Source organism: Schistocerca cancellata, chromosome 7 (assembly GCF_023864275.1).
Source record: "Schistocerca cancellata isolate TAMUIC-IGC-003103 chromosome 7, iqSchCanc2.1, whole genome shotgun sequence".
NCBI classification, from domain to species: domain Eukaryota; kingdom Metazoa; phylum Arthropoda; class Insecta; order Orthoptera; family Acrididae; genus Schistocerca; species Schistocerca cancellata.
The window spans coordinates 189,531,627-189,542,441 of NC_064632.1; the positions used below are offsets into that span (position 1 = coordinate 189,531,627).

At 45.7% G+C, this 10,815-nt stretch overlaps 1 non-coding gene across 1 annotated transcript; it reads right to left on the reverse strand.

The window, feature by feature from the left end:
• Nucleotides 1-7,950: 7,950 nt before the first annotated feature.
• On the reverse strand, nucleotides 7,951-8,025 carry Trnas-cga (transfer RNA serine (anticodon CGA)). Its single transcript has one exon. It is a non-coding gene; the product is annotated as a tRNA-Ser (tRNA).
• Between the last annotated feature and the right edge of the window lie 2,790 nt (nucleotides 8,026-10,815).

A 10,815-nucleotide genomic window follows, 5' to 3' on the forward strand; every position in this document is an offset into this window, starting at 1 on the left:
GAAATATGCTGAATTTAATCCCCTTTATAAGAAAGGAGCTAATGAAATTCCTCCTTTTCAGAAAATTTTCGAATGGTTAGTTAATCATAAAATTGCTTCTTAACCACATGACAAAAAAGTACCACTCTCGATTTATAAAAAAGTCCCGATATTGAGAAAACCTTTTACAGATAATACAAGTACCTACTTAATTGACTATAAAATACAGAATATTGGTATATCTCGCGATCTATGAAAAACATTTTACTCCGTTCGTCAAAACACTCTTTTAAGTAAAACAGAATATTTTAACGTAATAGGAAGGGCTGAGAAGCGGTTCACATCGTATCTAATTGACACTATGCAAAGGCTGTCTAGAGGAATGAGCCCTGTATTAAATTATCAGCCATCAGCTTCCTGGGAACTGAATGCATGTAGTATCCCATGCGGGTTCCGTCTTATGTTTACTAACGACTTTTCACCGGTAACATTACAACATGTCACGTTTCCTCCAAGTTTCCCCCAGGGATACCCGTTGTACATTGACACGTCTAGTGCCAAGTTCGCTATTACATCTTAAACGAAACTATGTTTCAGATGGTTTTCATTTATTTCACATCCACGAGGACCATTTCAGGACTGTAGACAGAAAATTACCACTCCTTTTCTGTAAACATATATTATGCGTTCTTGTTTTATGACATCCTTGCGGATCTCGCCACTGCTGACCTATTAACAAAAAGTAAGAGCTGCTGTTGTTGTGGTCTTCAGACACTGGTTTGATGCAGCTCCCCATGCTACTCTATCCTGTGCAAGGTTCTCAATCTCCCAGTACCTAATGCAACCCACATCCTTCTGAATCTGTTTAGTGTATTCATCTCTTGGTCTCGGTCTACGATTTTTACCCTCCACGCTGCCCTCCAGTACTAAATTGATGATCCCTTGATGCCTCAGAATATGCCCTACCAACCGATCCCTTCTTCTAGTCAAGTTGTGCCACAAAATTCTCTTATCTCCAATTCTATTCAATACCTCCCCGTTAGTTATGTGATCTACCCATCTAATATTTAGCATTCTTCTGTAGCACCACATTTCGAAAGTTTCTATTCTCTTCTTGTCTTAACTATTTATCATCCATGTTTCACATCCATACATGGCTACACACCATACAAATACTTTCAGAAACGACTTCCTGACACTTAAATCTATACTGGATGTTAACAAATTTCTCTTCTTCAGAAACCCTTTCCTTGCCACTGCCAGAGCTATCTAATCTAAATCTGCTGGTCGAGATTTACTTTAGTTGTTTCTTCAACAGTGACATCGGGCCCTTCAGTTGTGTGTCTACCTTTCTGTAACTTGATGGGAGCTTGAGCTCTGATGAAACTACATCCGTTATATGTTGATAATTCGTACCACAGAGCCGTTTACTCACAACGGAACAAAACGAATTCTTCTACACGTGAGTGTTTCGCCTATATTGTTTGCACGGCATCCTCAAGGCAAATTTCGTAGATCCTGGTCTGCATGTTGTTTCCAGTTTCGCAGCTGTTTTTCTTCTGCTTTGTTTTCACAGGTCTGGGAAATGAACATCTGTTTACTTACATGTTTGTGTCTGTTTTACTGCATTATATTAAGCAATTCCGTGAAACGATTTCACAGTCGCGTAAGAAAGAAAAATGTGTAAAGGGATATTTTTAGTATATTAAAAAACTAGAAACCCGCCTCGAAGGCGAAAAAACCACCTTGTGTTAACCTAGGTTTCAGAACAATAAAACCCACAAGTGCCTAAGAAGACCTTTGTCAATGATAAAAGAACACCATAGCTATACATTTATACACGAAAAAAAGGAAAACACAAACAGTACATGTGTACAAAGTCTAAACCGTTACTTAACTTAATGGTGTAACCTCCACCTCACACCGGCCTATGTTACATGGGCCATGACGCGGCGGGACACTTTGTACACATGGGAGACTTTGTACACATGTACTGTTTGTCTTATCCTTTTTTTCGTGTATAAATGTATAGCTATGGTGTTCTTTTAATCATTGACAAAGGTCTTCTTAGGCACTTATGGGTTTTATTGTTCTGAAGAAGGTGTAGTTATCTACGCCGAAACCGAGGTTAACATTAGGTTCTTTTTTCGCAATCGAGGCTGGTTTCTAGTTTTTTAATATATTAACCAAGGATTGCTGACGCGCTGCGATGTTGAAGGGTATTTTTAACTCATTCAGTAGTAGCTTAGGTGACAGAATGTTACGGTATGATAGGAGACCAAATATAATTGTTCTATCTACCGTGGAAAATTATAATAATGCGAAGAAGTACAGTGAAACTCGTATTAGCTGAGTCGAGCTCCTCAGAGGAGGAGCCCATCGGCATCAATTTCCACCAATGGAAGTGGTCTGGCGCGAGACACCGCGCCCTCTGGTGCCCGCCGACGCAGCCGCCGCTGCGGGGAACACCGCCAATTTCCTGGCGCGATATTTTATTAACAATCTTCTTTGTGAGCGCACCCAAGTAGAGTGGTGCAGCGGGTGGGAGGAGGGGTGAAGGAAGGGGATGGGGCGACCGGAGGAGTTAGCGCCCCAGCCGAGCGTGGCGGTAGCGGGGGCGGCGGAGGCGGCAGCGGCGGGGGTGTGTTTGTTTGTGAAATGAGATGGAAATCGTGACCCACTTGGTACTGCTCCTGCACGGTCTGGCTGGAGACCGACTCCTGTGTGTGTGTGTGTGTGTGTGTGTGTGTGTGTTTCTCAGGGTGCTAGTGACAGGGTGCGTAGCCGAGCGCCGGATTGGCTCAGCTTGGGTTCAGGGGGAACGGGTGGGAGAGAGGGTGAATGCGGTGTTGGAAGGAGGAGGGGGAGGGGGGGGGGAGGCACGCCGCTGCCGACTTGGCAAAGGGCGAACTACTTGTGCAAACAGCCGCGGCGACACAGGACGCCAGCCGCCAGCAGCGACTCGCAGCAGACGTCTTCCGCCGCTACAACTACACCGCTGTCATCTGCAAGCTACTACCACGACTCCCGGAAATATGACTGAAGTGTTGCACGGCAAAACCGTACTTTGTCATGTATCGACACGAAATGAGATGGTGGAGTTGTGAGACTGACAGACATTAGAAGCTGAATTAAGAGCAGCAGCCAACATGAGTAATTTTTATGTACACCGCCGAAAAAAGAGAGAGTACACACTTTTAGAGGTTTACAATACACTCAAGATTTATTATTGCTATGGAACATGAGTAGATGAAATGAATACATTTACAGATCGAGAAAACAAGTGATTCTGAGGTACTGGGCACCGACCCTTGCTCAAAGTCCCATATTAGTACGTGGTGTAGCCTCCGCGGGCGGCAATGCAGGCGCTAATGAAGACATCCAGTCGATTATAGAGACTGCGAATAATGTCCGGGATACGTAATGCCACACATACTAGATCTGTCCATGTGCATTACTGGCCATTAAAATTGCTACACCATGATGATGACGTGCTACGGATGCGAAATTTAACCCACAGGAAGAAGATGCTGTGATATGCAAATGATTAGCTTTTCAGACCATTCACACAAGGCTGGCCCCGATGGCGACACCTACAACTTGTTGACATGAGACGACTGGAGTGGCCAAGCGGTTCTGGGCGCTACAGTCTGGAACCGCGCGACCGTTACGATCGCCGGTACGAATCCTGCCTCGGGCTTGAATGTGTGTGGCCTCCTTAGGTTAGTTAGGGTTAAATAGTTCTAAGTTCTATGGGACTAATGACCACAGCAGTTAAGTCCCATAGTGCTCAGAGCCATATTTTTGCTGACATGAGGAAAGTTTCCAACCGATTTCTCATACACAAACAGCAGGTGCCCGACGTTGCCTGGTGAAACGTTGTTGTGATGCCTCGAGTAAGGAGGAGAAAAGCGTACCATCACGTTTCCGACTTTGATAAAGGTCGGATTGTAGCCTTTCGCGATTTCGGTTTATCGTATCGCGATATTGCTGCTCGCGTTGTCGAGATCCAATGACTGTTATCATCATAATGCTCGTATCCGTGTTTGGTGACATCGCGATGAACGCACATTGGAAGCGTGTATTCGTCATCGCCATACTGGCGTATCACCTGGCGTGATGGTATGGGGTGCCATTGGTTACACGTCTCGGTCACCTCTTGTTCGCACTGACGGCACTTTGAACAGTGGACGTCACATTTAAGATGTGTTACCACCTGTGGCTCCACCCTTCATTCGATCCCTGCGAAACCCCACATTTCAGCAGGATAATCGACGACCGCATGTTGCAGGTCCTGTACGGGCCTTTCTGGTTACAGAAAATATTCGAGTGCTGCCCTGGCTAGCACATTCTCCAGATCTCTCACCAATTGAAAACGTCTGGTCAATGGAGGCCGAGCAAATGGCTCGTCTCAATACGCCAGTCACTACTCTTGATGAACTGTGGTGTCGTGTTGAAGCTGCATGAGCATCTGTACCTGTACACACCATCCAAGGTCTGTTTGACTCAATGCCCAGGCGTATCAAGGCCGTTATTACGGCCAGAGGTGGTTGTTCTGGGTACTGATTTCTCAGGATGTAAGCACTTAAATTGCGTCAAAATGTAATCACATATCAGTTCCAGTATAATACATTTGTCCAATGAAGACGCGATTATCATTTACATTACTTCTTGGTTTATCAATTTTAATGGCCAGTAGCCATTTGAGAGTTGTTGGTTGGTAAGCGGCACGAGTCACTTGTCGTCCCGTCGTATCCCACATGTGCTCGACTGGAGACAAGTCCGGAGATAACGCTGCACGTTTTGCAGAGGACGATGAGTTTCGTCGGCAATTTGTTGGCGAGCATTATGCTGATAGGACAACACATTACCTTCCTGTTGCAAGAACGCAGAAGAACAGGACCAACAATGTTCTGCGCATACTCGACGCTCCTTGGCATCCCCTCCAGGAACACCAGAGGTGACCTAGAGCCCTGGGGTGGAGGCTGTTGGTCTTGGATGAATGCACTCGAAGACACCTCATTACCCGGTCTACGTCATAAGCCAAACGAAGTTAACTCATACGCAGGCAGAATCTGCTTTCGCCGCCGAAGCCCACGGTGCACCATCCTGTCTTGCAAGTGATCATCTGAGGACATCAGTCTAACCGTGCGCGTCGATGCTGTGGCACGAGTGGAAGAAGTGCTTGAGGTATGTTGCCTGTTGCTCCGCAGATATAACTGGTTCGCAACAGTTCGTGTTGATACGTCTGGGCCTGCAAGCCCTTTTCTTTGTGCCATGGTAGCTGTATGATCTGCCACTACTGCCCTTGCAATGCGATGATCCTCATAGAGAGTCTGTGCTGGGTGGACGTGCAGAAAAAAATGGTTCAAATGGCTCTGAGCACTACGGGACTTAACTACTGAGGTCATCAGTCCCCTAGAACTTAGAACTACTTAAACCTAACTAACCTAATGACATCACACACATCCATGCCCGAGGTAGGATTCGAACCTGCGACCGTAGAGGTCACGTGGTTCCAAACTGACGCGCTTAGAACGGCACGGCACACCGGCCGGCTGGACGTTCAGAATCTCACCGACGAATGTGAGAATGTTCACATGACCACTGATACCAGCATCACTGGCCAACTGATGCAACACTTCCAACATTTTTTTTTCTTTCGAGTCATCGATCTTATGATGGGTTTGATGCGTCAAGCCACGAGTTTCTCTCCTTGGCCACCCCTTCATCTCAGTCGCACTTGCAACCTATGTCCTCCGTTACTTGTTCGATGTATTATTCCTCTACAGTTTTCGCCCTCTACAGCTCCCTCTAGTACCATGGAAGTTATCCCCTGATAACTTAACAGATGTCCTATCATCCTATCCCTTCTCCTTGTCAGTGTTTTCCACATATTCCTTTCCTCTCCAATTCTGCCCAGAACCTCCCCGTACCTTACATTATCAGTCCACCTAACTTTCAGTATTCAGCATTCTCAAATGCCTCGATTCTCTTCTGTTCTGGTTTTCGCACAGAAAATGTTTCACATCCCTTCAATGCTGTGCTCCAAAAGTGCATTCACAGAAATTTCTTCCTCAAATTAAAGCCCATATTTGATACTAGTAGATTTCTCTTGGCCAGGAATGCTTTTTTTGCCAGTGCTAGACTGCTTTTGATGTACTCCTTGTTCCGCCCGTCATTGGATATTTTGGTGCCTAGGTAACAGAATTCCCTAACTTCGTGATCATCAGTCCTGATGTTAAGTTTCACGCAGTTATCATTTCCGCTATTCCCCATTACTTTCGTATTTCTTCGATTTACTCTCATTCCATATTATGTATTGATTAGACTGTGCATTCGATTCCGCACATCATGTAGTTCTTCTTCACTTTCTCTCACGATAACAACGTCATCAGCGAATCATGATACCCTTTCACCTTTAATTTTATTTCCACTCCTGAGCCTTTCCCTTATTTCCATCGTTGCTTTTTCTATGTACAGATTAATCTGTACCATCGAAAGACTACATCACTGTCTTACACCCTAATTAATCCGAGTACTTCGTATTTGGTCGTTTACCCTTATTATTCCCTCTTGGTTCTTGTACATACTGTATATTACCCATCTTTCCCTATAGCTTACCCTATTTTTTCAGAATTTCGAACATCTTGGTCCATTTTACAATGTCTACTGCTTTTTCCAGATCGACATCCAACTAGTGTGCCAATTTACCGAAACGACTGATCCGCCTTTCGGAACGCCACATTTGACCCCTTTCACACTCGTTGAGTTCGCTGTACGAAGCACAGGTGCATCACCGTAACATAGTTGCCTGCTTGCTTCACACGTTGGCACCACATTCAGCCTTCTGGCTGTGAGTATTCCCTTTTGAAAGTGTAGACAGAGATGGCGCCCTGATAGTTATGCCACTACGCTATCAGTTGACGGACGAAGTTGAAACCATTATTAGTACATCTGCCATCCTCCAGGTGGCGCATGCCCTCTTCGGATAAAAATCGACGTCATTTTTCCTGCTGTCCTAATTTTTTTCCAGCAGTGTACATGCTCCCCCGTGCACGACGCAGCGTAATTACAATGCTGTTATGAGAGTTGTATCCTCAACTGAGAGCCTTCCATGGTGTTAGTCAGGATTATTGGGGGCATTGGGTACATGAGACACAGAATTACGTGACGTATGAGTTATTAACCATCACCACTTTATTTCTATAAAGACGTTTATAATAACGCGCTCGCCACGCCGACCCGTCGTAACTGTGTCTGACGTCCAACCACGATCAGACAATGTGAGCCAAAGAGACGTAAATTCCACGTCGAAAGTAAAGCAGCTCCTTCAAGTTTGCAGAAGAATACTTTTACGTCTTTCTCGGGTTTATCGCTAAACGCTGGTACTGATGGCTATAATGAGAAATACTTTATGGGGCCAACACTGCAAGAGTTGTCATTTGACAGGTAATGTGCTCTCAATTCTGTCTGTTTTAACAGCTGAATCTCTTTTCGGAAATCCCTTATAACTGTTTGTAGATCTAATGTGTTATCTAGGCTAGATTATGCCGCACTGATTTATGTATGCCAACACATTCGTTCTATTACAGCAAAACATTTACAAATCCATCACTGGATTTCGCATTAAAGCCTCATTTGAGTTGACTAACCTAAATTGCGACATTGGATGACCGCTTGTTGTCGGATGACGTCCACCCTGCTGCTTCTCCTGATACGCCATAGAGGTATGCCAGGCAAGGGACTCGGGACTACTCGGAAGGTCTCACGCCGCTGCAGCTCCACAGGACTGTTGGCTTTCCATAATTGATCCCCATGCTGACACCACTTCTATAAGGCGGTTATGAGCTTCTTGTCCTCAGCTGACGGCCGTTCTTGGTATTTGTCAGGATTACTGCGGGCATTGGGTCCATGAGACACACAAATATATGAACTACAAGTTGAAACTTCCTGGCAGATTAAAACTGTGTGCCCGACCGAGACTCGAACTCGGGACCTTTGCCTTTCGAGGGCAAGCGCTCTACCATCTGAGCTACCGAAGCACGACTCACGCCCGGTACTCACAGCTTTACTTCTGCCAGTACCTCGTCTCCTACCTTCCAAACTTTACAGAAACTCTCCTGCGAACCTTGCAGAACTAGCACTCCTGAAAGAAAGGATATTGCGGAGACATTGCTTAGCCACAGCCTGGGGGATGTTTCCAGAATGAGATTTTCACTCTGCAGCGGAGTGTGCGCTGATATGAAACTTCCTGGCAGATTAAAACTGTGTGCCCGACCGAGGCTCGAACTCGGGACCTTTGTCTTTCGCGGGCAAGCGCTCTACCATATGAGGTACCGAAGCACGACTCACGCCCGGTACTCACAGCTTTACTTCTGCCAGTACCTCGTCTCCTACCTTCCAAACTTTACAGAAGTTCTCCAGCGAACCTTGCAGAACTAGCACTCCTGAACTGCACCGTCTGCGTGCTGAAGCAAGCGTTCCACCATATGAGGTACCGAAGCACGACTCACGCCCGGTACTCACAGCTTTACTTCTGCCAGTACCTCGTCTCCTACTTTCCAAACTTTACAGAAGCTCTCCTGCGAACCTTGCAGAACTAGCACTCCTGAACTGCACCGTCTGCGTGCTGAAGCCGTTTCAGTTGCCTGAAAATAAACAAAGAGTGCAAACTTCCTGGCAGATTGAAACTGTGTGCCGGACCGAGACTCGAACTCGGGACCTTTGCCTTTCGCGGGCAAGTGCCGAGTTCGAGTCTCGGTCCGGCACACAGTTTTAATTTGCCAGGAAGTTTCATATCAGCGCACACTCCGCTGCAGAGTGAAAATCTCATTCTGGGAACTACAAGTTATTAACCATTGCCTCTTAATTTCTATAAGTACGTTTATAAAAAATTACTCTCTACGCCGAAACATCATAATTGTTTCTGACGTCCTACCACTAAGAAATAGGAATATTGCGAGCTGAAGAAGACACAATTTCCGTATCGAAAATACGCACGTTGGAAACAGTTCTGCCCCTGCAGTTAGCCTGCGACGGCGACTACTCTGTGCTTGGAGGTGCTCTGTGGTTGGCGTACTCTGACACCGCAGTTCGTCAGCATCCCAGGATAACCCCAGAGTGCACTCGCACGCGGCGACTGCGACCAAGCAGCTCAAAATGACCATGTGGGCGTCATGAATCCGTTTCGCCAGTTGTCGAATCAGAAGGCATTGCAACGCTATCCCATTTGCAGACCCAGTAACGATTAGTACTTACGAGCGGGCTTGTAAAATCATAGCTTGGTACATGACATATGCTGTAGACGCAAGACAAAAATAAGAACAACACAATACCGAGAATTAAGTACTGATTAACGTTACTTGAAGATTCAAAAGACTGAATCCTATTTGCTGCCTCAATGAAATTTAGTTCATTGCTAGTAGTAACTATATTTTCTTGGATATCCACAAACTGTTATTGGAAAAACTGAACAGCGAAAGTTTTGTATTTATTTGTATGTTTTATTAGTTACAATTGTAAGGTGGTAGATTTTGCACCTTACAAGATGCTAAATCAGTACTAATACACCGAATAACAATTGACAATTGGCCCACCGGTAGGAGCGAATGGACACAGAAAAGGAAGTTGTGTGTGTCACGTCAAACTAACGAGATGGCCGAAGAGGCTGGAACACGGCCGGAACCCCTAGGGCAGGTGTTTATGTCATGTCAAACTAACGGGATGGCCGCGGCCGGACCCCTTTGTCGGCTGGCACCTCAGACCACCAAAGACGTTGGGAGAGGCTGAGCCATCACAACAAGAAGTGAGAAGGAGCTATATGCGAAAGAGAGAAAGATGATTTCGCGCCACAGTGGAAAATTTGCGGACTGTGACGTGTTACAAGTTTGGCGGCAACAGTAACCGCGGGAGAATTCTGTGTCGTGTTTGGGTACAAACGCGCACGGATACATGGATACACGGATCCATGAGGTGAAGAACGGCCAGGTTTGCAAAAACTCTGTAGGAGGACTCTGGGGTCGGCTGTGGAGAGCAGTCACAGTGTCTGGCTGCCCTGCTTGGACAGCGTGGAGAGAAGTAGGTTGGAGAAGTGGTTACTCTCCAAGTCTGAACAGTTTAGGGCATACGACTCCACACACGTAGCATAATCTGTTCCTCTGAGGAGAGAAACAGATTTTTACTAACTTTTGGTGTTGATATGCAATCTGAACTGTACCTTTGATGCCGCGCACTTGAGTCACCAACTACTCTTGGCATATGTGCAAGTACCTTGAGTATTGACTAATGACGGACTCCGCAATTGAACACTTACGTACAGGAGTTTCCGGGCGCAAACCACGTCCACGTTGGAGATTAAAGCCAAGCTCGCTCACGGGAAAGACGGCATCACGACGTTGGCTGGGCCGACCGTCGTAATCATCACGGAGAATTACGGTGATATTAGCAATCATCAGCCAAAGTACAGCACTGTAATTCTAAATGAGTTCGTATTCCGCTAGCTCTTTTACTGGCGCTATCTGAGTCTGTCCGCTCAGACAGAACTGCAATAGAGTCACTTGTGGGTTCAGTGTTGACATAAGTAGTTAAGAAAAGAGGATACATTGTGCCAATGATAGGCTAGGTAGGTTAGCGAGTGTATTGTATTGTCATGTTATGCTAGAAATATTGCTCATCCTGTTCTGAATAAATCTTAATTTGGTTTCATATGCTAAACACCGCATTATTGATTTCGTAGCTAGCAATCACCATATTTTTGTTTAATGATTAGAGTGTAATGATAATATCGATGAAAATGATACTGGGGGCATAACCGCGCGTTTAAACAGAGCCAAC